The sequence below is a fragment of the Larus michahellis genome, chromosome 2 (assembly GCF_964199755.1).
Source record: "Larus michahellis chromosome 2, bLarMic1.1, whole genome shotgun sequence".
Classification (NCBI taxonomy): domain Eukaryota; kingdom Metazoa; phylum Chordata; class Aves; order Charadriiformes; family Laridae; genus Larus; species Larus michahellis.
This window is the reverse complement of record NC_133897.1, coordinates 154069149-154090824: the sequence shown is the minus strand read 5'-3', so window position 1 is coordinate 154090824 and position 21676 is coordinate 154069149.

Sequence of the window (21676 nt, the reverse complement as noted above, 5' to 3'; positions counted from 1 at the left end):
GTGGGAGAGGCACCTGCAGAGGCAGATCTGAGCATCTGCTGTGGGTTTCTGCTGAATCCCTCAGGAGAAGCCCATCTCCATTAGCTACATCAGAGCACTGGAAACTAATCCTCCGGTTGCCATTGGCATCTACAATTAAGCAGTGAGAACTCCTATCTGTGCTTTTATGCCATTATTTATATGACAGAATTCATTTGACAACGATTTTAAATTTCATACGCAAATCAGAGAATGACAGAATGGTCGGGGTTGGAAGGGACCTCTGGAGATCATCTAGTCCAACCCCCCTGCCAGAACAGGGTCACCTGGAGCAGGTTGCACAGGAACGTGTCCAGGCGGGTTTTGAATGTCTCCAGAGACGGAAACTCCACCACCTCTCTGGGCAGCCTGTTCCAGTGCTCTGCCACCCTCAAAGGAAAGAAGTTCCTCCTCATGTTGAGATGGAGCTTCCTATGCTCAAGTTTGTGCCCATTACCTCTTGTCCTGTCGCTGGGCACCACAGAAACGGCTGGGACATCTCAGATAGGAAGTCTCAGGGACACCCAGCCGAACTACCCTGCAAACAATAACTGCCTCAGACCCCCTCCAGCAAGCACCCCTACCTGAACTCCTCGTCTCTGGAAATCCCCTGACACTAATGATGCCATCTCAGATCCACTTCTTTATCCGTCCCCCAAGCCTTTCTCTAAAGTTAACCCGCGCCCTTTCTGTCCTAAGCTCTGTCCTAGCTGTTGATCAGATGTTGATTCATCTTAGATTCTTCTTGATCTTAGATGTTGATTCATCACCTACTTTTAAAATATTTTCTGTTGTATCCCTTTACCAAAATCTTGTGTCGTGCAAAGTCCTACAGTCCTACCAAGGACTGTAGTACAAAGTACCCGCTTAATTATCAACTGGCTTTTCTTCCCCGGTAGCCTCAAATCTCTGCTGCTCCATTTGAATGCCTGAGGCAAAGACAGAGATGGGATGAAAAAAAGGTCTGGTCATGGGGCAGGGGCTGCTGTCAGTCGAACTCTTCCTTACACACCAGCACTCCCAAGTGCACCCGTTCCGACCCAAGGATACAGGGAATGAAGCAACGTCAGCCCTGTGTGTCCTCCTTCCTCGTTTCTTACTGCACCATGCCATCGTCGAGAAATGCCACTAGTTATTCTGGTTCTGAGGAAGCACATTAAAGTGCTCTACTTGTATGAATAATTGAAGCAAACAGGTTTCTTTCACCTTCCTCCCCCTTTTAACAACTTCTTGCCCTTGGTATCTCATTCCGTATTCAGCTTTGTACCTTTGGCAGCTGGCAACCCCTGGGTCCCAGGGGCTGAGCGGATGAAACCCGCAGGGCTGGAAGGAAGGTGTTGTGCTTTTAATTGATCCCTGAAGCAACGTGCAGGAATCCAGAGGAGGATATTCTGGTGATTACACAGCTTAAATGTTTGAGACCCAGGGTGGGTTTTGGAGGATTGTTTGGTTTTCTTTGTTTTAAATGATAAAGCAGACAACTCTGCAAAGTGACTTTTGGCTCTGAGAGGTGACTGAGTTGTTACCCATATTCCCCATTTTTGTATCTCTGTGGGTTTCCGTATTGAATTTGCACCTGCTTACAAATGTTTTTCCCCCTTCAGTATTACATCTGAAATCTGAGTATTTGAAATCTGGGGCTTTTCTGCCTCCTCAGCAATAAAGTTTATGGGTTTCAGTCATTAATAACTTCTGTTTGTTGGACACGTAAGTCCAGTTGCAGGTGCATCACAGGTAGTTTTGTCCTGTACTGCAGGGTTAACAGCAACCATCAGCTGGAAAGCCTTTTCCTTTCTTGGATATGTCCTTGAGTACGCATGCAGAGCTGATTTCTGAATAAATGTGCTTGCCCAGGTTTTAAATTTTGTGTTTCATTTTATGGGTATTTTTCTTCTTTCGTCTCAGTTTTACTACATTAACTTGGAAAGTGTTTTTCCTGATGTGAGAACAGTCAGGCTGCGTATTTCTAATGACCTTAATGTTACAGAAAAGATGCCACTGAGTCTATGACCTAAAGATGTCGAGTAGGTATTAAATGTAGTCATACTAAGAAACGTTTTATTGTCTGTGTTATTCAACTGGAACAGAAAGTTACTTGCTGCCTTGTAATTAATCAAAATACTTTGCATAAGCTCTCAGGCCTTTTAAAAGCCCTAACAGAGTCATATATGGGTCCAAGAATTAAAAAAGCAACAAAATGCCATTGTGATAAGTCTTAGGTGATGTGCTGCACAGTACGAGTGAGAATAAGCACTCCTGGAAACATTTAAGATCAGATAATATTTATTCTGAAATGACAGACTACACGTATCCCACACACATAGTATCTCATGTTGTTTAAAACAACTTCGTTTAAAAAAATAATTTAAATAATTTAATATTTTCCATTTCATCTTCCCTGTATTCCACACACCTTCCTGCTCTCGTGGAGACTCTGAGAGCACAGTTTGCAGAATGCTGTGAAGATTAAGCCAAGGCAGCAGCAAAACTATACTGACAACAGTCTGAGGAGTCAGCGTCCCTGAAATATTAGTAATGAATTAAAAATAGTCATAATGAAAGAAAAACGTGTATGAAATCTGAAAATTCTTTACATCATTTTTGATGAAACAGAAATTTTCATTTTGTGTCAAAAGGACGAGAGAAGAATGAATTTGGGATCTGAATGCCTGTTATCCCATTTTACTTAGAAACCGGAATAAAAATTTAAATATTCTTTTTACTAAATAAAGAATAGAAATAATTTATAATAACTTTATTATTTTAATTTATAATTTAACATTAATTTAATGTTAATTTATATTACTTTATATTTTCATGCAAATGTCGCAAACAAAAGAACTTTTAGAAAATATATATTTATTTGATGGAAACAGATTTATATGTAACGCTATATATATGTAAAACTACATAAAAATCTATTCATTGCAAATATATATATGTATATATTTTTTAATTTTTACAACCCTCCTGGGCAAGCAAACAAAAAGAGAGCGTTTTAGCGGCAACAGGGACACCTCCCTCGAAAGTCCCCTGAATGAAGAGCGAGCCCTGTGGTGGAGGGGAGCCGTCGCCAGGCGAAGCGTTGCAGCTTCACCCCACCTTCCGCTCCTGCTGGTGTTTACAGATGCAGAGCTGGGCGTTAAGGCATCCAAAAGATGTCGGTTACCATGGTGATGGATTTGAGGCAGGCAGAGCCATCGCCCTCGCTCAGGGCTCCTTGTTTCCCATTGTGGAGCCAGGAGGACGAGCCAGTGGTGGGATACCAGTCTGTGCAACGTGTTGGGGTGGAGAGCTGTGCTCCCTCTCCAGTGACGCCCCCGGCTGCTCGTGGGGCTCCAGGCAGAGTCACGAGGGTCCCGTGGCCTTCAAAATCTTGTCATGGGTATTTGACATGACAGCTGGAGGCCACGTCAAATGAACGGACCACCACGCAGAGCCAGTTCGTTTGCCGTTCCACGAAAGGCTCCGACCTCGTTGTCTACCGCGACAGTTCCTGAAGAGTTAAATTTCGCAACAGCAGTATAGAAATAGTAATTCCAATTAAGGTAATCACCAGGGAGCAATTGAAGGAGAAATAAAAACGTGGTGTTCTCATTTCCATAAGCAAATGAAAATAATTTAGATGACTTGTATCTAGATGAAGGAGAACGCCTATGTAAAAACTAATTACCCTCCGTACTAATTATGACAAAGAGGATAAAGGACAAACCTTTTGAAAAATATCCAAGGATATTAAATGGAGTTTTATTAATAGATGAAATAAGCTGAAAATGAGAGTTGTGATATATCGTGTTTGGGCCTAGATTCAATAAAAACTCTCTCTGGCTTCCGCTTCACAGCAGCCCCATAAAATCAATTTATTATATGAAGCCAGATGGGTCTTTTATTGAACCTGGACCTTATTCATTAAATAAAAGTAATTATCATCAGACTTAAAAGAAACAATACGTACTGCTTCATGAATCAGTCACTATCCCATACATTTAAGTGATAATGAGAAAGCAAAATATATTTTTAAATCAATAGACATATAGTTCATCAAATGTAAGAGCAGGGCCTGTAATATATTTTCTGGTGTGATTTGTTCCAAAGCACAGCGTTCATTTAAATCATCGTATCAGCCTTGGCTGTTGAATTTGGATCAACCAATGGCACCGGAGCATGATGCTCTTGACCTTTTTCACACGATGGCTCCTTGGTCCTCAAGTTTCAAACACAGGAGGAAAACCCGGGTCTCAGATGAGGAATGTGAAAAACAAGCAGCGGTACCGAACACAGCTCACTTTTCTTTACGCCACTCCATTTGGCATGAGCTTTGTTCTAACTGCTGTGCTGGCTGTGCTTTACCCCAGAGCCCAGCCTCCCCTGAATTATCAAATTCTCCCAATTCCCTCCTCAAATCCTCAAGCAGGACCTGTCACGGAACAAAAAGAGATACAAAAGTAGGAATCTAGTTTGTCTCAGATGCAGTTACTCAAGGGAATGAGACCTCAGGTGAGACTTCAGTAGTTTCCAAGGCTTAGTAGCAGAAGGGTTTTAGGATGACCCTGTTGATACGTCCCCTTCTTTAAAATAGCTCCCCACTACTTAACCTGGCATTCTGATGGTGAATGAGAAATGGCCACGCATGGTGGCGCCTCTATGGAGGAAACTGGTGGAAGACACAGGGAAGAGCGACGCATCCCAAGGGACTGACTAGGAACATGACGTTTGGACAGGATTGGGAATACAATTAAACCTGGGCTGAAGTCAAATGAGGAAGAACCTTCCAGCAGGGTTTTGCCGGTGCTGTTTGCACAGATGTCATGCACAGATTTTTATATATGTCACCAAATGGAGTCAATAGATTTAGATTTCAGTATTTTTTAACATTCAGTACTTTAAATATTACCATATTGAATTATGCCATTGTCACAACTACTGATTTGAATCAGTCGCTTTCTTGAAGGTAGTCAGTTCAAATCAAAACTGGAGACAACAGTGTAATTCAATACATTAATACTTAAAACCAGAATATAGGTCTTGAAATCTAATTCGTTGTCTTCAGCTGCTGTTTGTAGTACAGTGCCTTTCTCCTGCTTCCCTGGAGAAGTTTATATTTGGGTTATATCTGTTTAGTCACATCTTGCTGTGTATTTTATAACACACAGAGGATAAAAACTTCCCTCAGTTAAATCACAACACACTCGAGTGCAGCCTCTAGTTTAAACGCTGACCTGGAAAGTGTACCTCCCTTTTCAATTTTGTTTCTTTAGGTATTTTTCCCTCTGTCTTTCAGGATGATGATAACGATGATTTGTGTTGCTGCTCTCCCACTGTGTTTGCTACTCTTTGAGCACTGAACAAAAAGGTTTCTCTGCAGGACGTTTCTACTGCTTGTTTATGGCCTTTATTCCCAGGGCATCAGCAGTGGGATTCCTGCTTGGCAGAAGAGCTGAAGTGCTTATCTGGCCGAGGTGCAAGTTGATTTTCCCTAAAACTTTAAAGCGCTTGGTGGGGTCAGACCCTGGGCACCAGGAGGTAGCCTGGTACCACAGCGAATTCTTTAAAGGCTGATGAAGTAGATGAGTTTAACCACTCACCGAGGAGCTCCTGGTGTCTTCAAAAGAGGGAAATCTCAGGGACTCCATTCCTCGTGTCTGCTGGAACAGATGCGCTTTGTGCTCATAAACGTTTCCTGGCCTCCACTATCCCATGAACACTGTCAAGGTCTGTCTCTGGCTCTTGTGTTTCCTCCCTGACATGAGCTGGCCTGGGGCTGACGTACAATGGTAGGAGCTCTCGCAGAGCTGCGGGGTCACACTCAGTAATTCAGACTCTGCCACCCCCGTGCTCCTCTTCTCTCTCCCGTGTTCTTGTCTGAGCTCTTTCTAACATTAGGGCACTGCTTATGTAGCTAAAAGGCTCAAAGTCATAGAATCATAAAATCATAGAATCTTCATGGTTGGAAAGGACCCTTAAGATCATCAAGTCCAACCAAACAACCTACAGTCTCTGCCACTAGAGCATGCCCTGAAGTGCCACATCTAGACGTTTCTTAAACACCTCTAGGGATGGTGACTCAACCCCCTCCCTGGGCAGGCTGTTCCAGTGCCTGACCACTCTTTCAGTAAAGTCATTCTTCCTAATATCTAACCTAAACCTCCCCTGCTGCAGCTTCAGACCATTTCCTCTGGTCCTGTCATTATTCACCTGGGCGAAGAGGCCAACACCCACCTCTCTACAGCCTCCTTTCAGGTAGTTGTAGAGGGCAATGAGGTCTCCCCTCAGCCTCCTCTTCTCCAAGCTAAACATGCCCAGCTGCCTCAGCGTCTCCTCATATGCCCTGGTCTCCAGACCCCTCACCAGCCTGGTGGCTCTCCTCTGGACACGCTCCAGCACTTCCATGTCCCTCTTGTACAGAGGGGCCCAGAACTGAACACAGTACTCGAGGTGAGGCCTCACCAGTGCCGAGTACAGAGGCACGATCACTTCCCTACTCCTGCTGGCCACGCTATTCCTGATACAAGCCAGAATGCCGTTGGCCTGTTTGGCCACGTCCTCCTTGAAACCACCAAAGACTTCCCCTGGATCACAGGTCCTGGATGGTGGGTGATTATTTGGGACATACCTAGCCTTCAGAGCTGAAGCCAACATTCAGTATTAAGGTATATAAATCCTGTGCAGTTGTTGAAAATTTATGGAATGGAATGTATGCAAAGCAGTGAGGAAAGCAGAACAAGCCAGCAAGAACCAATAACACAGGGATGTTCCTGAAATCTGCCCCTTCAGAGCCACACCTGTGAGGAGGGCACGCTGGGGTCCAGGTCCCAGAATTCCCTCACAGCAATGAACATGGCCTTCTCTTCTTTCAAAAGCAGAACAGAGCTCACTTTCAAAGTACAGGTGCTGAGGGTTTTTTTTCTTTAGTGGTAAGTGCATGCCCCCAGGAAGATGCGCAACGGGCTGACATGGCTTCCCGAGCCTTCTCCTCACCATGCAGTTGACATTAAACCAACACTACATTAAAAATTCAATCAATTTCCTCCAGCCGTTCTATTAAGAAAACAAATCTGCAACCGTGCTTGCAGGCTGATCCTTTCGTTGTGTGTTCGGTATTTGCCAAGCACAGCTGTTGGCTGTGGGTGCTGAGGGGACTTGGACCCTGCTCCACGACAGCTTCGAGGTTCAAGCAAGTCTTCAGCGGGAGCCAGAGGTTTGCAGATACAGAGCTGCAGGCAGGTCCAGACCTTCCTGGTGAACTTTCAGGCTTTAAGCGAGTGGCAGCTGTTGAACATGAATCTTGGGGTTGTGTTTGAGGCCGAGGTGACTGACATTTGAGTGAGTGTACTGCATTGCATTTGATGGGTGGGTGGATTTGACGGATGCACAAGAGCAACGGTGACATGTTGGCTCACGGTCTACTTGCCTTCGTGCAGCTATCTCACACATAGGCTGAGCATGAGCTCTCTGGATATGGTTGACACCATCCCGCCAAGGCGTACTCGGTGCATGAACACTGAACAGGACAGCCCTTAGCTGTGCCCGGAGCTCCGCTTTCCTATTTGCCATTAAAGCAGTGGAGAGTCTGGTGTTCAAGGCAACCTTGAGGCAGCCTTCACATTGCAGTGCAGACATATATCTTAAATCCCACTTCGGGGCCTTCACTCTGCCATGCTCACTTCTCCCGGTCTGTTTTCTCCTGTGCACTGGGGAGTTCCTTACCGAGAGAAGAAGAGACTCTGGCTTTTAAATCTGAAAGCTGAGCATAGCAGAGGTGCTTAAAGCTTACAGGGCAGCATGTAGCTGAGCTGATGGGACTGTCTTCCCTCTTGCAAAGTATCTGAGACTCGCATCAAGAGCTGGGGATATTGAAAGATGTTCTAAGCATGTCTTGGGGGTCGGAGTTAACCTCATGGGGTGGGTTGCTGCGTGACGGGGTGAATGGAGGGATTCATTGTGTAAATCCTCAGACTTTTATGCACTTAGGGATGTTTAACTGCAGTGTTCCAGCAATGCAGTTTGTAAAAGGTTTGTGTTAAACCCAGGATCAACCTTCATTATAAGCCAAATTATTTTGTGGGTGATAAACATAAAGATTGTTCTTTTCCAGTCTCAGAGAACGTTAAAAAAGATCAGTGTCTTGCACTGGGGTTTTCAGAATGGTTTATCCTAGATATTGATTCAGTTCTCCTGTATTATCCCCCTTGCTCCAAAATGTTTTGTTTCAGAGAGATTATTATGAAGTAAAATTGTGTGATAAAAAGTGCAGTCCACCAAAGCTATGATCCACAAGACACCTCTTTCCCCATTTCCAACGGACTCTTAATTCTGCTTTAGTCATAGGTGGTATCAGCCCCAGCCTTGTCATTCTTTAATCAGAGGTTTGATACCTGATTAGGGATGTTTGGGATATAGGAGGGGAAAAAAAGAATCCCTCTTGGTGGAGATTTTCAGAAGGGCAGGAAAGCCTCTAGATGGCAGAAGCGTACTGCAGAAAACTCCAAACCTTAATTAATCAACAAGCTGCAGAAGGGTTGTGTGCCAGCTGTGGGGAAAAGGTGCACTGATTATTGACTGGTCCACCGACCTCTTCCTCCTCCTCCAGCTTTAATTGCTGCTGCAGATGATCTGTGCTTCACAGCCACACAGACGCGGTGCCAAACTGGGTCTGAACAAGTTTGCTCATGAGATAGTTTTGCCTGTCTGCAAAATGACACTGCGGCTGCTTTTTTTTTTAAAGGTGAAGTGAAAGGCTTCTGGCAGCTGGCAGTATTTGGAGTTTGTGATGTCTTCTGTTAGCACTTAATGCCACCCCTGAAACTTCACAAGGTGCCGCATCTCTTATGAGGCTTTGTGACTATCCCCTGGGAGGTGGTCAGCAGTCTGCAGTCCTTTCAAAAATCGAAACCCCAGCCTCTATGTAGGTGGGCAGTACACATTTTAAGGTCTTTTTGACCTTAGAAATAGTGCAGAAAAGTTTCAAGTGCCCTTATCTGTCTGGTAGAGCTGCCAGCATCTCTTGTCGTAATCAGTTACACAAGAAAAATCCAGTGAATTTTGTCACTGAAGCAGAGAAGAAAATCCTTCTGTAAATCTGAGGTTTAAGCAGTATTAATGGCTGACACATCCCTAACTTCTGTGCCTGTGAATGCTGTTACAGCTTGGTCAGGATCCCTCTGCACAGTCACCTTGAGAGAAACCCCCAACTGCTTAGCCTTGCAAGGTGCCAGAGTACCTCAATCTAGAAAAAAGTCCACTTTCTAGCTCTGCAGCCTTACACCTTGGTCTGGGTAGGAAATGATTTGCGATTTCAGAGCTTTCTGTTTCAAAGGAAGGCCTTTTGATGTTGGCTTTTGGTTGCTGATTAAAAGCAATTAGATGGTACTCAAAATACTTGGATGGGTCTTCAGCCCGCCATATGGCAGGCACGTCCTAACCTCCAGGCAGCTGCAGGGATAAAACACAGTCCTTCTTGAGATTTCACTTAGTATTAAATACATAAACCAAAGGGGAAGACTTGAACCTTTTTCTCCCATACTTAGTGGGTGCATGTGCAACACATGTCCAACAAGCCAGATTGAGACCCAGCCCCACAGTTGTATGGGAGTGTGGGACACTCATGAAAGTGGAAGATCCTGGTGTTAGTCCCTGGTCCGAAGCAGCAATTGCTGCCTAAGGCAATGTCTGGCCAGTTTTGATTTGTCACCAGCCCATATTCCTGCCTCAGGCCTTGAAATGAGTGCCCTAGACTGCAGGAGCCCCACAGCCATCACGAATGCCTCCAGATATTTATGATAGCCATGAGGCATCTGAGCTTCAGTTTATCTTCAACAGGATGTCAAGAAAACAAGCACAGGAATGTCTTTGTTCCTTTCAGACAATTTGCTTTTGACAATACTTACAAATGGTAGGCTTTTTATGACAGATTTTGTCCACCAAGTCTTCCTTCCTTCCGTGGGCCCTAGGCATGGGCCAGAAACCAGGCAACGGTCAATAATATAGATTGTAGATCACAGCCTTGGTGGCGTCTCAGCGGAAATCTTGCAGTGAACTATCAAGTGCTGTTTAGCTTTGTACAAACCAGTATCAGTTGTCCCAGGAGATTCTGGGGTTGTGTTTTTTGTTGTAGCAAAAACTGAGTTACTTTCCAAGAGAAACACCAGCTCTAGTACAGGTGGTTCTTGGGCAGTCTCATGCAGTCGGTGGGACTGAAGCCAGTGGGACCTCCTCTATACCATCTTCATAACCATGCTGGTAAACTTGCATGGGTTTGTCTGTATTTTTCTGGGAGTTGCTTACTGACTGATTGTTTACTTGGCCTTCTCTTTTCAAGGTGCCATTTGTAGTTCAAGCAGCAGATTTCACATGTTAAGCAAAGGACCTCAGTACTTGACTTGGAGACTCCCCAAAGTATTGTAACAAGATGTGTGACTACAGTAAAGACAGATATACCCAATATAGCTGGCTAGGCGGCAGTGAAGATGTGGCAGCACAATTTTCAGGGTAGTCTAGCGACTCAAGTAGCTACTCAAGCTCCCCCATGGGCCTGTCTAGCACAAACAGCAGCCTGGGAGACCACAACTTCGCTGCTGTTATTAGCATTCCTGTCTAGATAGGAGCTACTGTCACTATTTCTGCCTCCTTCTGCACCATTTCCAGCATTTGTCCTTGTTCTCAAGACACCAGTGCTAATGACAAGAGACAGAATTGTCTGTCCGTTGCATCTCCCATTTTCTCATCCACACTAAGCGCTAAATCAATGCATCATCATGAGGTTTGAGGGCTGCTAGCCAATTCTTCAAGTACGAAATAGAATCAAGATCTTTGCCGTATTTTATTTAAAAAAAAAAAAAAAAGGTCCTTACATATTTTAAAACTGATCCGGACTTTAAGCCTGATTTGGCTAGAACTTGGGGAATCACAAGTTATATACCCGGTTTCAGATAGGCTTGTCTTCATGGTTGTATATCATGATATTTTCTTCAGCCTTGCTTTCCAGGAACAGCTGCATTTCAGGGAAAAGTGAGCTTTTTTTCAGGCATGCTGCGTGGGGCACAAATATTTTAGTTCCTTCAATAGATTCTCCATGTTTTACTTAGATTTTCATAAAGCTAAAGGTAGACTCAGGAGTTTGTACTTCGTGTTGTATTTCTGCTGGGGAAAGTTTTACAGTGCAGACAGCTTGGCCAGTGTTTAACAAAATGCCTAGTGCTCTGTGGTGATAAAAATGAAATCCTCAGTCCCATTCACATTTAGAGGACACTTGAATAGCTGTTACTTGAGGCTTGAATTAATCTGAGAGTTTGTGAAAAGAAAACGCATACTGTATTTTTGGCAGCATTTGATAGTTTTAGAGTACTCATCCCTCTGAGAGACTGTGAAAGGACGTGACAACCTCAGAGAGCAAAACCCTTGAGGGGCTGGGGGGAGCGTTGCCTCCCACCCACGGGCTGTGAAAGTGAGCCAGGGTGCTCACGGCGAGAGCAAAGCTGGGGATGGAAACACGCGCGGGATGGCCCTCCGATCCGCTCCTCTGCTCTGAGGGCCCCCCTGCCACCTGATGCCTTTCACTAAGTCGTTAGGATCTGTGGGTTCTGGTGGGTATTCAGCCTCTGTGAATCCTCAGTCTCACTCCTGTTAGGATTACAGTCTTCTAATTTCACACTTAAATATGCTCGCTGTCTTATTCTTACACTGTCTTTGTTTGCTAACTGAAGCATCTCTGGTTGAGCCTCCCAAGGTGGACATAGCCAGGCAAAGCTTGCTTCTCTTAAGGTTTGAACAAACCTCCACAATTGTAATTTCCACAGAACCAGCCTTCCTTCTGAATCACCACATCCCAGCGTGTTAGGGGCTTGGGGGGGGTGTGGAAATCTGGGGCTGAAGATATCCACAAAAGTCTTTGGAAGCTGCAGTGAGGTTCTGCATTTCCCGATGGGTGTCCTGGGGGTCGTGTGGAGCCACACAGAATGGTCGGTTTGATGGTTTAATGGCCTTTATAGAAACCTAGCCCGAAGAAAAAATAAATCAATCTGACTAAAGCTGTTTTGTACTTTCAGAATTTCATTTCAGAGACCAGAGACCAGTCTGAGTTTCCTATTTTCTCACTGAGGAATTAGCTCTGGGTACCCGCAGATTGCTTCCGTGCTGCCCGTCATAGCAGCAGCAGGATGACAGCTTTCCTGGGGTTAGAGCAACGCTTCGGTGCTGAGCCCTGAAAGAACACACACATGCATAGATAGAGGCATCTTCCCTCCCAACCCCCTCAATCCAGTCCCAAAAATGGATGCATAAGGTAAACAATTTATTTACACATAGAGGGGTTAATATTTTCTACTTAAAATTAAGCCCTTTATCAATTCCCAGGTAAGCAAACATATCTCATGAGCAATGTCACTTCACTCGTATGTTGGATTAGTAGAGAGATATTTAGACAGACAGAGAAACAGATAGATATCTTACCCTATAAAAGCTACATTGCCTTCTTTATGGTTGCAAATTTTAAGTATTTCACAATTACAATGAAGTTATCTTAGCTTTGGTCTCCTTGTGCATATAACTTATCTATTATTTCCTATAAAATTATGCGGTATATACAGATGATATAGTTCTAAAGCCTGTTGTCATGTACTGGTTTTCTGTAGGCCTAGTCTTTATCTCCATGCAGAAGAAATTATGCTTACTTACTAGAAAAATATATAATACTTTGTCTTTCCTTCATTATCCAGTAAGTGATCTTATTCATTATAGAATATTATTATAATATTTTTGTCAAACTTCCTTTTTTTTCTCCGTGGGCTTCATGGTATGTGAATACCTTACAGAAGTTCATTAGTTTTTAACACAATTCTGTGAGGTTAGGAGATATTTCTCATTTTCAAGTGGGGAATCAAGTCAGAGAGTTTACCATCAAAGGTATCAATGACTCTCCACGCCACTTTGACAATGTTTTTAATTCATGGTGTGCAACAGCATGTTTTACTGAGTAGAGCTACTCATGTGCCAACAGCTCGGTTGCAGGGCGCCTTCTGACATTTTAAATTCATTTCTAATCTACACTGAGTTGAACACTCTTTGAGTGTTACTGCGAAATTGGAGCAGTAAAAATATTGTTGGTCAGACCACAAGTATGGTATGTCGGAGGCTCTGGATACATACACATTAATGTTTCAGTCTTGGACAGAGATAAGATGAAGCGAGTCTTTAACATCCTTATTGAATGAATTCCTTTTGGGTGAAACTAAGCTAAAGGATGTGCTTTGGAGTTCACCTGATGCTTTCCAGCTCACTGATAGACATTCAGTTCAGCCAACGAGCCTAGCGCTAACCTGGAAACACCTATAACTTGGGCTTTGGTCCCTCAGCGCTAGCTGTTCAGTTCTCCGGATCCATCCCCATCGTGCTGCATCCCTTGCCAGCGCAGACATAGCCCTGGGCTGAAGTCCCGGCTCAACTGCCTGCGTCAAAGCAAAGCTTTTCATGTGTGTATGATTACCTCCAATCTGGCAGAGCGGGGACTTGACCCTCCTGCTACTGCGCTGTGCTTGTGCCCTGACTAACAGGTTCTATTTTTCCTCAAAATATAGATCATTAAAGCCACCTGTGCAATATTTTGACTTGGATAAAGTGTCATCATGCCAAAACATTTTGAGCATCTCTAATTAATGTGCTCTGATCGGAGTTGTCTCTGATTTCAGCTGACGCGGCATGTGCACAAAACAGTGCCCTGGCGCTGCAAGCTCAGCCAGCCAGAAAATGAAGAATACACCATTAGCGGCTCTGAAAGGTCTGGTCGGTGCCGTTTGCTTAGCAGGTGACAGGACCACTGTGGCTGCGTCAGCTGCTGATCCGGTTTCTCAGGGCAACAGTCCGCTGCTGTAGCTAGGAGTCCATCCTCTTGTATTCAGTGCAGATGTTGGGAGGTATTGACAGGGCAAATAAGAGTTTCTGCCAAATGCGCAATGTTGATCCATGCCCAGACAGCCTTGTACTCCGTAACTGTGCTCAGCAGTATGTATCCGTAGGTTGAAGATCGACTGCATCCAAATCTTCTTGGCAATTATATTCAAAATTCAAGCAACCGAATCCTTCCTGACCATGTGAAAATTTCTTTTAGTCTTATACTCCTTGATGAAATTTGAGTAGATATTCCCTAAGACAGGAAAGAGCACCAGTCTGGATTACCACATCCAGTCAGTTCTGTCCCTCTCCCTAGTTTACCCTGGTCCTTCCTCCTAGGTATGAATGTCCAGAGGTTTTCAAAGGGAAAATTAACAGAATTTTCAGTATGGACAAAAGAGCATGTCTTTTTTCCACTTAATATTAAAAAGTGGTGCCACTGTTTCAGCTCATATTTTCTTCCCCAACTGTGCAACCTCTCTATGAACAAAATTACATTCAAACCAAGGGGTTCTTAAAAATAATTACAGTTCAACAACATCATAAGAGTCTTCCAGGAAAAAAACGTCAACCTTGGGAAACACGGGGAAACTCTCTATCCAGAAGATTGGGACATAGCACTGTTTTCTTAAATATACAGGAATGTGTACTTTGGGCAGCTGATGTAACTGGGTGCATTGGGTGCATTCCACAGTGAGTGGAAAGCGGTGGGCTCTTAGAGAAGACCAAGATGCTCTTCAGAGCAGAAGCCTGACTGAGGAACTCCAAATAAAGCTTTGTAGAGGTTTTTAATACTCATACTCCTCTTTCTTTAAGGAATTCAATTGGTACCCCTAAGTTAGGAGTTGCCTTGGCCTCTCTTTACACTCAGGGGAGAGGAGGCCCCTGCAGAGGGGATTCAGACAAACTGTGAGGACTTTTTCCGTCGTGGATTAAAGTGTTGAAAATTACCTGGATGACTTTATGTTGCTCGCTTCAGTCCTGCTAAGCAAACTCTTCTCTGTGGTCTCACGGTGAGTTTTGTAATATCCTGGGACAGTGGTACATTGAAAACAGTATTTTTTAATGAAGTTCTACTCCTATGATTTTTTTTCTATTTTATCAGCTATAATAGGAATAAGCAGAAGAATTGAAGTACACTTGTGCATCAATCTTTCTGGTGGAACATGGAGAAAATCCTATTTAAAGGGCCCTTTTTATTTGAAATCATATTGTGGCCTTTAATAGACTGAATCTCCTAAGGAGAAAGTTATCTCTGGTACAACTTGTGAAACCCAGGAGCAGTAAATCACACGGATTGACTGATACTCATCCAAGGATTTGAAAACAAACAAAGCATTAAACAGCAGCAACATTGACAAGGATATATTACGGTCTTTACAGCAAGGAGGCCTGAAAACTTAAAACTCATTAGCATGATGCTTATCTTCAAAATGAAGCTGGGGGCCATCTGAAGCTTTACAGATCAGTGAACTTTATTATGATAGCAGGGAACCTGATTGAGGGTTCAATTAGGGATAGAATAGCACAATGCTCGGATAAGTATAGCTTCTCGGGATCAAAGCAGCAGCGCTTCTCTGAGAAAAAAATGTGCTTCTCTACCTTGTTAGAGCTCTTTTGAGTGTTAATACAGGGGACCCGGTGGAAACAGCGTACTTGGATTTTCAAAAGACTTTTTGATAAGAGCCCTCATAAGGGACTATTAAAGAATAATTGAGAGCCGTCAGGTAATGCACATTAGTAAAAATAGGCTAAACTTCTGATAGGCCGATGGGCTCAGACTTTTCAAGGTCTCTCTGAGGAGAGAGACATAAAAGTCGTCACGCAGAGCTCTGAGCAGAGGTGTGCAGCAATAGTTGAAAAGTAAAGAGGGGGCTGGAGTTGTGATAAAGAAAATCATACAAGGACACTGGGCTACACTTGGAAAAGTGACGCTGAATTCAGGCGGGTCAGACTGGCCCATGCCCTCTTTCCTGATACACATAACCGTGAGCCAAATCGATACAAGATGGAGCAAATGTTTTCCCTGATCTTTTTCTCCTGCCAGCTCCCTAAGTGTGTGAATTTATGGGTCAAGAGAGGGGATGAGCACAGGGAAGAACCAGGGAGCAGCTTCTGGGCTTGCTCCCAGCGGGGACGCTGGCCATGCCCACTTCAGAGCAGCTCCAAGCAGAATTATACCTCAGCAGATTGTAGGTTAGAGCTAGGCAGTATGATTCCTAGGAGTCTGTAGGCAGAAATGCTTCAAGATGTGCTTGCTGAGTAGGCTAAAGTAGATTTTGGCATGTTCATATCTCATGGTGGTCAGCTCCACATTTCCAGGAGTATTATGTTTGTTGGCCAGTTTTTTTTAACAAGTTGTGTCTTGCGCAGTTTAAGCACAGATTTCCATCAGTGGATTTTCTTAACAGTGTGGGATCATGGCTTGTATTTGTTGTGGATTGACCATATTAAAAATCGTATTAATAACATATTGTTTATATATGACATTATTAAATGATTCTGTAGAGGCCTGATGTAATAAGGGAAAAATCCAAGTGGGGAAGTTAGGAAAATTCAAATTAATTCAGTGATGTATTCATTTTCATTATTTTAAATAATAGCAAACCAAATATGACTATTTCTTAATCAGCATAACCCCAGTAGATCTTAAAATGCTTTATAAAGGAGGAAGAGCTCATTATCCTGTCTTACTGGTGGGAAAACAGAGGCACAAAGTAGCAGTTCCTAAAACTAGAAATTAAGCCTTTGTGTTTTGGGTCCCAGGGCTGGGAACTACCTGATAAGCTGTATCTCATAGACACTTTTCCCCCCCAAATGTCTGCGGATGCAAGATATATTGTTAATATAGTTCTTCTGCAGATGTATTAATTTGGATTTAGTGATGCTATATTTTTCTAGCTTAATGCTGAAGTCTATACTCAGGCAAAAATCCCAGCACCAATGGGAACTAAATGCAGTTTCCTGGTAATGATTTCTGGACAGGGCCTCTGTCATGGATAGGACCACTGCCAAGTCAAATGGTATTAGAGCTGGCCAAAGAGCAGTGTTTCTGCATTGTAGGAGATTTCATTTTTGAAAGTCTGAATTTGAAAAGAAACATAAAATTTCCAAGCTTTCCGTGAAGGGTGGCTTCCCAGACCTTGTAGGTGTCAAGTGAAGTTGGCGTGCTGCTTGATTTCAGCAGATAACAACTCTAATGAAGTTGTCAAGACTGTTAGTTTTATTGAACACTCTGATAACAGTGACGCCGCAGCTTCTAAGATACCTAAACTGAGGACAGATCAGCAGGAATTAACTTGATGAAAGTCTGTAAAATCTGAAACGTTTCAAATGAATCCTTCGTACTCCAAAAATCTGTATCTTCTGATGAAAAGTTGTGTTGCTGGAAAATTTCTGATAATCTCTGAACATTCCGCTATCCCTTATGGAGCCAGATGTCTACGGGGGCTATGGTAAGAGACTGTGTTCAGGATCAAGAACATTTTATGTCTTTGTTTATTGTGAAGTTTCTTTAATTAATATTTTTTTCTGTAAGTTGGTTCACCTATAATGAGTTAATCACAGTTGGAATGCACAGTAGAAATGTGATGGGTTCAAATAAAACCAACCTGCTCTTTTGTATGAGCCAAAATTCAGCTCATATTTATATATGTGTCTGAGCATAACTCGGGATGCTATGGGGACTGAAGATGTGAATAAGATCAGGATCTTAAGCTGTTGCTCCTAAAGGTTATGCAGGAAAAGACTGGCCTGAAAACTAATTAAGATGGCTATGATAGTCAAATATATGAAGGTATCTTAAAATTCTTTATATCTTTCATTTAATATACTGATCATCATGACAATGAGAAAGAAAAAGCCTGTGATCCATGTCCCCTAAACAACTTAAACAACTTTACTCTCCCTGTTATCTCCTGGTAGGCTGAAGAGAACAATATTTTTCACAGGGCTGGACCATGGGCTGGTCCCCCAACCCAGTACCTCTTATTCTGTTCGATAGCCCTCTTTCATGTGTCAAAATTCAGTAAGTTACCTACTCTGGGTAGAAGTCTGCGATTCCTACATACTTAGGGCTACTGTACCCTCAGTATCATTTGCATTTCTCTGTCTGAATTCAAGAGGTTTTTCACTTAGGGATCCCACAGGCAGACAGCGCTCTGGAAACCAAGCTAGTAGTTATATTGCTACATAAGCAAAGCTTATTAAAGGAAAAAAGTTTTAAAACTAGAAGAACTCTCCACAGTTTCCATCGTGTTTGCAACTCTATGGTACCTTAAGTCATAAATAAGTACCATGAGTAAAAGAACCTTTTCTAAAATGCTGCTAAAGTGCGTTTGTTGTTCTGTTTTCCTGGGCTTTGACCAGTCGTCAATGCTCAGCAGGAGAGTCAGCTAATATCACAGCATCCTCGACAATCTGAAAAGTTTCACGAGGCAGTTTTTCTCAAGACACAGCTGAAGTTGGATGGCAACGCTGGCGATTGTCTAGGCCAAACTCCTTGCTCAAAGCAGGATCAGCTACAGTGGGATTCTCAGCATCATGTCCGGCCAGGTGTCCAAGGATGGAGGCTCCACAATCTCTTTGGGCAACCTGTTCCAGTGCTCAGTCACTCTCACAGCAGAATATTTTTTTCTTACATTTAAGTAATTCCTGTATTTCAGTTTGTGCCCTTTGCCTCTTGTCCTCTCACTGGGCACCACCAAGAAAAGCTTGGTTTGGTCTTCTTCACTCCCACAACAGGTATTTGTGGGTAAGACTTCTCCTGAAACTTCTCTTCTCCAGGTGGAACAGTCCCACCTCTCAGCCTCTCATCATATGACAGATGCTCCGGTCCCTTAACCATTGTCATGGCCCTGCAATGGACTCACTACAGTGTGTCATGTCTTTTGCACTGGGGAGCCTAGTGCTGGACATAGTACCCAGGTGTTTCTCACCAGTGCTGAGCAGAGAGTGATCACCTCCTGTCACCAGCTGCCAATTCTCTGTCAGCCCATTTCTCCAGTCTGTCAAGGTTCCATCCTCATGGTGCCATAACTCAGAAGCTTCCAGCCTTGGTCATTTTGGGAGTCTCCATCTCCCAACCAGACGAGCTCAGATTCTCCCTGTGTCTCCTTCAGTACAGCTGGATGTTCAGGCTCTGTGGGGTCTGTTAGAAGATCTGGACAATCTCTTTCCCATCATCTCTGATGCTGTGCAGTCTGCTGATCTCCTTCTGCAGCTCTCTTGGCGACACAGATCACCCAACAGCACGTATCTTCTGCAGGCAATGAGCCCACCTCCCACCCGAGCCGCGGCCCCAGCGAGAGTCCCCAGGCACCCCTGCAGCCCGCGGCTGCAGGGCGGTGTCCTCCGTTTGGAGCTTCATCTGGGCCAAAGCCCTGACGTTACAGGGACGCTGTGACCATGCCACGTGGCACATCACCACCACCGCCGCTCAGCCCGTCTATGCTGCCCTCAGCAGAGCTCCTGGCTCTCTTCTGCAGACACTGCTGCCTCTGACAGCTGCATGCTATTAGGTGGCTCTACGTGCCTTTCCTCCGTGCGGCGTCCCAGACTTCCCTCCATTGTGCTGGTCCCCTGCAGTCATATTGCAAACACCTCGGAGGGCTAATGGACACCATTAATAACTGATTGCAGAACAGTTCCACATTTGTAACACTGAGCGAGTGGGTAGCACCCCACTGGGACTGCAGGAGAGGATTCACTCAGACAAGTGACTGTCTCATCTGGCCATTTTGGGCTATAAAATAAGGGAAATGTTTTCTGTAAAGGAAAAAAAGGAAATCACAATAAAAGAGCAAAAGTTGTTAGGAGTGAACTACTGTTCGTTCCGATTCCAGCAGGACTAATAAAGGCAAAAGAAAACTTCTGTCTTTACCAGACAAATATTTGAAAGATTTAAATATGAATAAAGGAAAATGATGCAAACTGATGTGGTACATTCTATCATTCTATCAACATCGTTGCTAGAGACTGAAAAAGCTTGAGAAACCTCGGTGAAGTGGAACAGAGTATGATTTATGCAGGCAAACATGGAATTTGCTTGAAAATTTCCTGACATGGGAGCTAATGAGGTTTTGAACCTTTTTTCATATACTCCTGGGAAGTGGTGCAAGTGCCATCTTATTCCAAAATGCAGGCAGAAGAGCAATGAGAGAGCAGTGAAGTACAGTTGTTTATGTAATACACAAAACTGACACTCGTTCATACTCGACAATTTTTAGAAGTTGCCATTATTGAAATTTGGATGTGAGGCTCAGTTTTGAACTCCGTTGTAGGGTAACAAACTCTCACCTGGCTGTCTGTGGAAACAGATGTAAGGGGCTGAAATACAGGAGCCAATTTAGAAAGAAAGAAGTAGGAAGCAGAGATTGTTTAAACACCTAAGAAATTTAGGGACAACAGTCTGAGCAAAAAACCTTTGTGCTCCAAATTCATTTAGCTTTCAGAACTGGAACTAAACCTGCTTGAAGCACTGGGGCGTCATTGTTTTCTTCTCTTTTTACCTGCATGCTGTTCTCAGAGGAGGTTAGTTTTAAATGGCCCTGTCAAAACCTAATTGCAGTTTTGTAATGGCTAATTCCCAGGCTATTTAGGCACTGAAGAATCAATTCTGAGACATGTCTAAGAGGGGTTTGTTAAGGGATGGAGGATGCTGCTGAGATCAATCAGCTTCCTAGTTTTTTAAATCACACAGGAAATTCAGGTTAAAATCTCTGTTCTGGTTGATTGATCCCATGTCTCAGGGAAGTGCCCTCACTAACCACCTTTATTCTTGCAAATTTGTGACTCTGTAAATTAATTAAATGTGCATTGGGTGAGAAAGGAAGACTCACATTGAAACCCCAACTCACATTAGCCTGTGGTGCGGGGACTAGAATAAGGACTTCTGTCTTGGTCTCCTACATCTCAAGTGAGGGCTCCAGTCACGGGCAGTTCCAGGTGGGACACATACAGCTTTCTACCGGTCATTTCAGGCACCACCTACGGGTCTGTACCTAGCTGGGAGACAACTCCTAGTTTGAGAATCTGGCTTGAAGGTGAATGCTCCAAAGGGCTAGTCGCAGGGGGGAGCAGCTGGATTTCTCACATCACCAAAAGCCTCTCCAGCTTGGTGGAGATGGGAAGACAGAGGGTGCACCATTGGTGACCAGAACAGAGGGGACCCATGGGGATCGAGGACATGACAACATATGTGCTTTGTAAGACTGGAATCAAAATATCTTTACTGACAGCTCGAAGAAAAGCTTGTGACTGCTCCTGCAACTGAGCCAATCTTTCTTGCATCTTCCATTAACTTCACAAAATTTCTTTTTTTTTAATGCTTGAAAGATCAACAAGCTGAGGGTTTGGAGCAAGGAAAGAAAGGCTCAGGCTAGGAATGTTTAAATTTGGCTATTTTAGGGTCGTGATATTTGTTAGCATGTGTATTTATTTGGTGTAGATCAGGGGAATGGAAAATTGTTCAAAGCCGGATTCAAGATAACTGATGGCTGGATCAAGATTCCTTCCTCAGGCAGAGTGCCTACGCCAATGCTGAATTTTAAAGGAGTGATCGGGAATGCTTCACATATGCAAGAGCTGGGCTAGAGAACTGAAATTCTTTGCTAGATGATCCTGCATTAGCCTAGTGACAAGAAGCTTCAGGACTGGTTAATGTTTTTGCTGTACTCAACAGACTTTTTAGGGAGAACAGGAAAAGAAAATTGTAACAAGGAAAAGTCAAGTAATCTGCCAAATATATGGGAGATTTTAAAGTTGTTCTTATAAT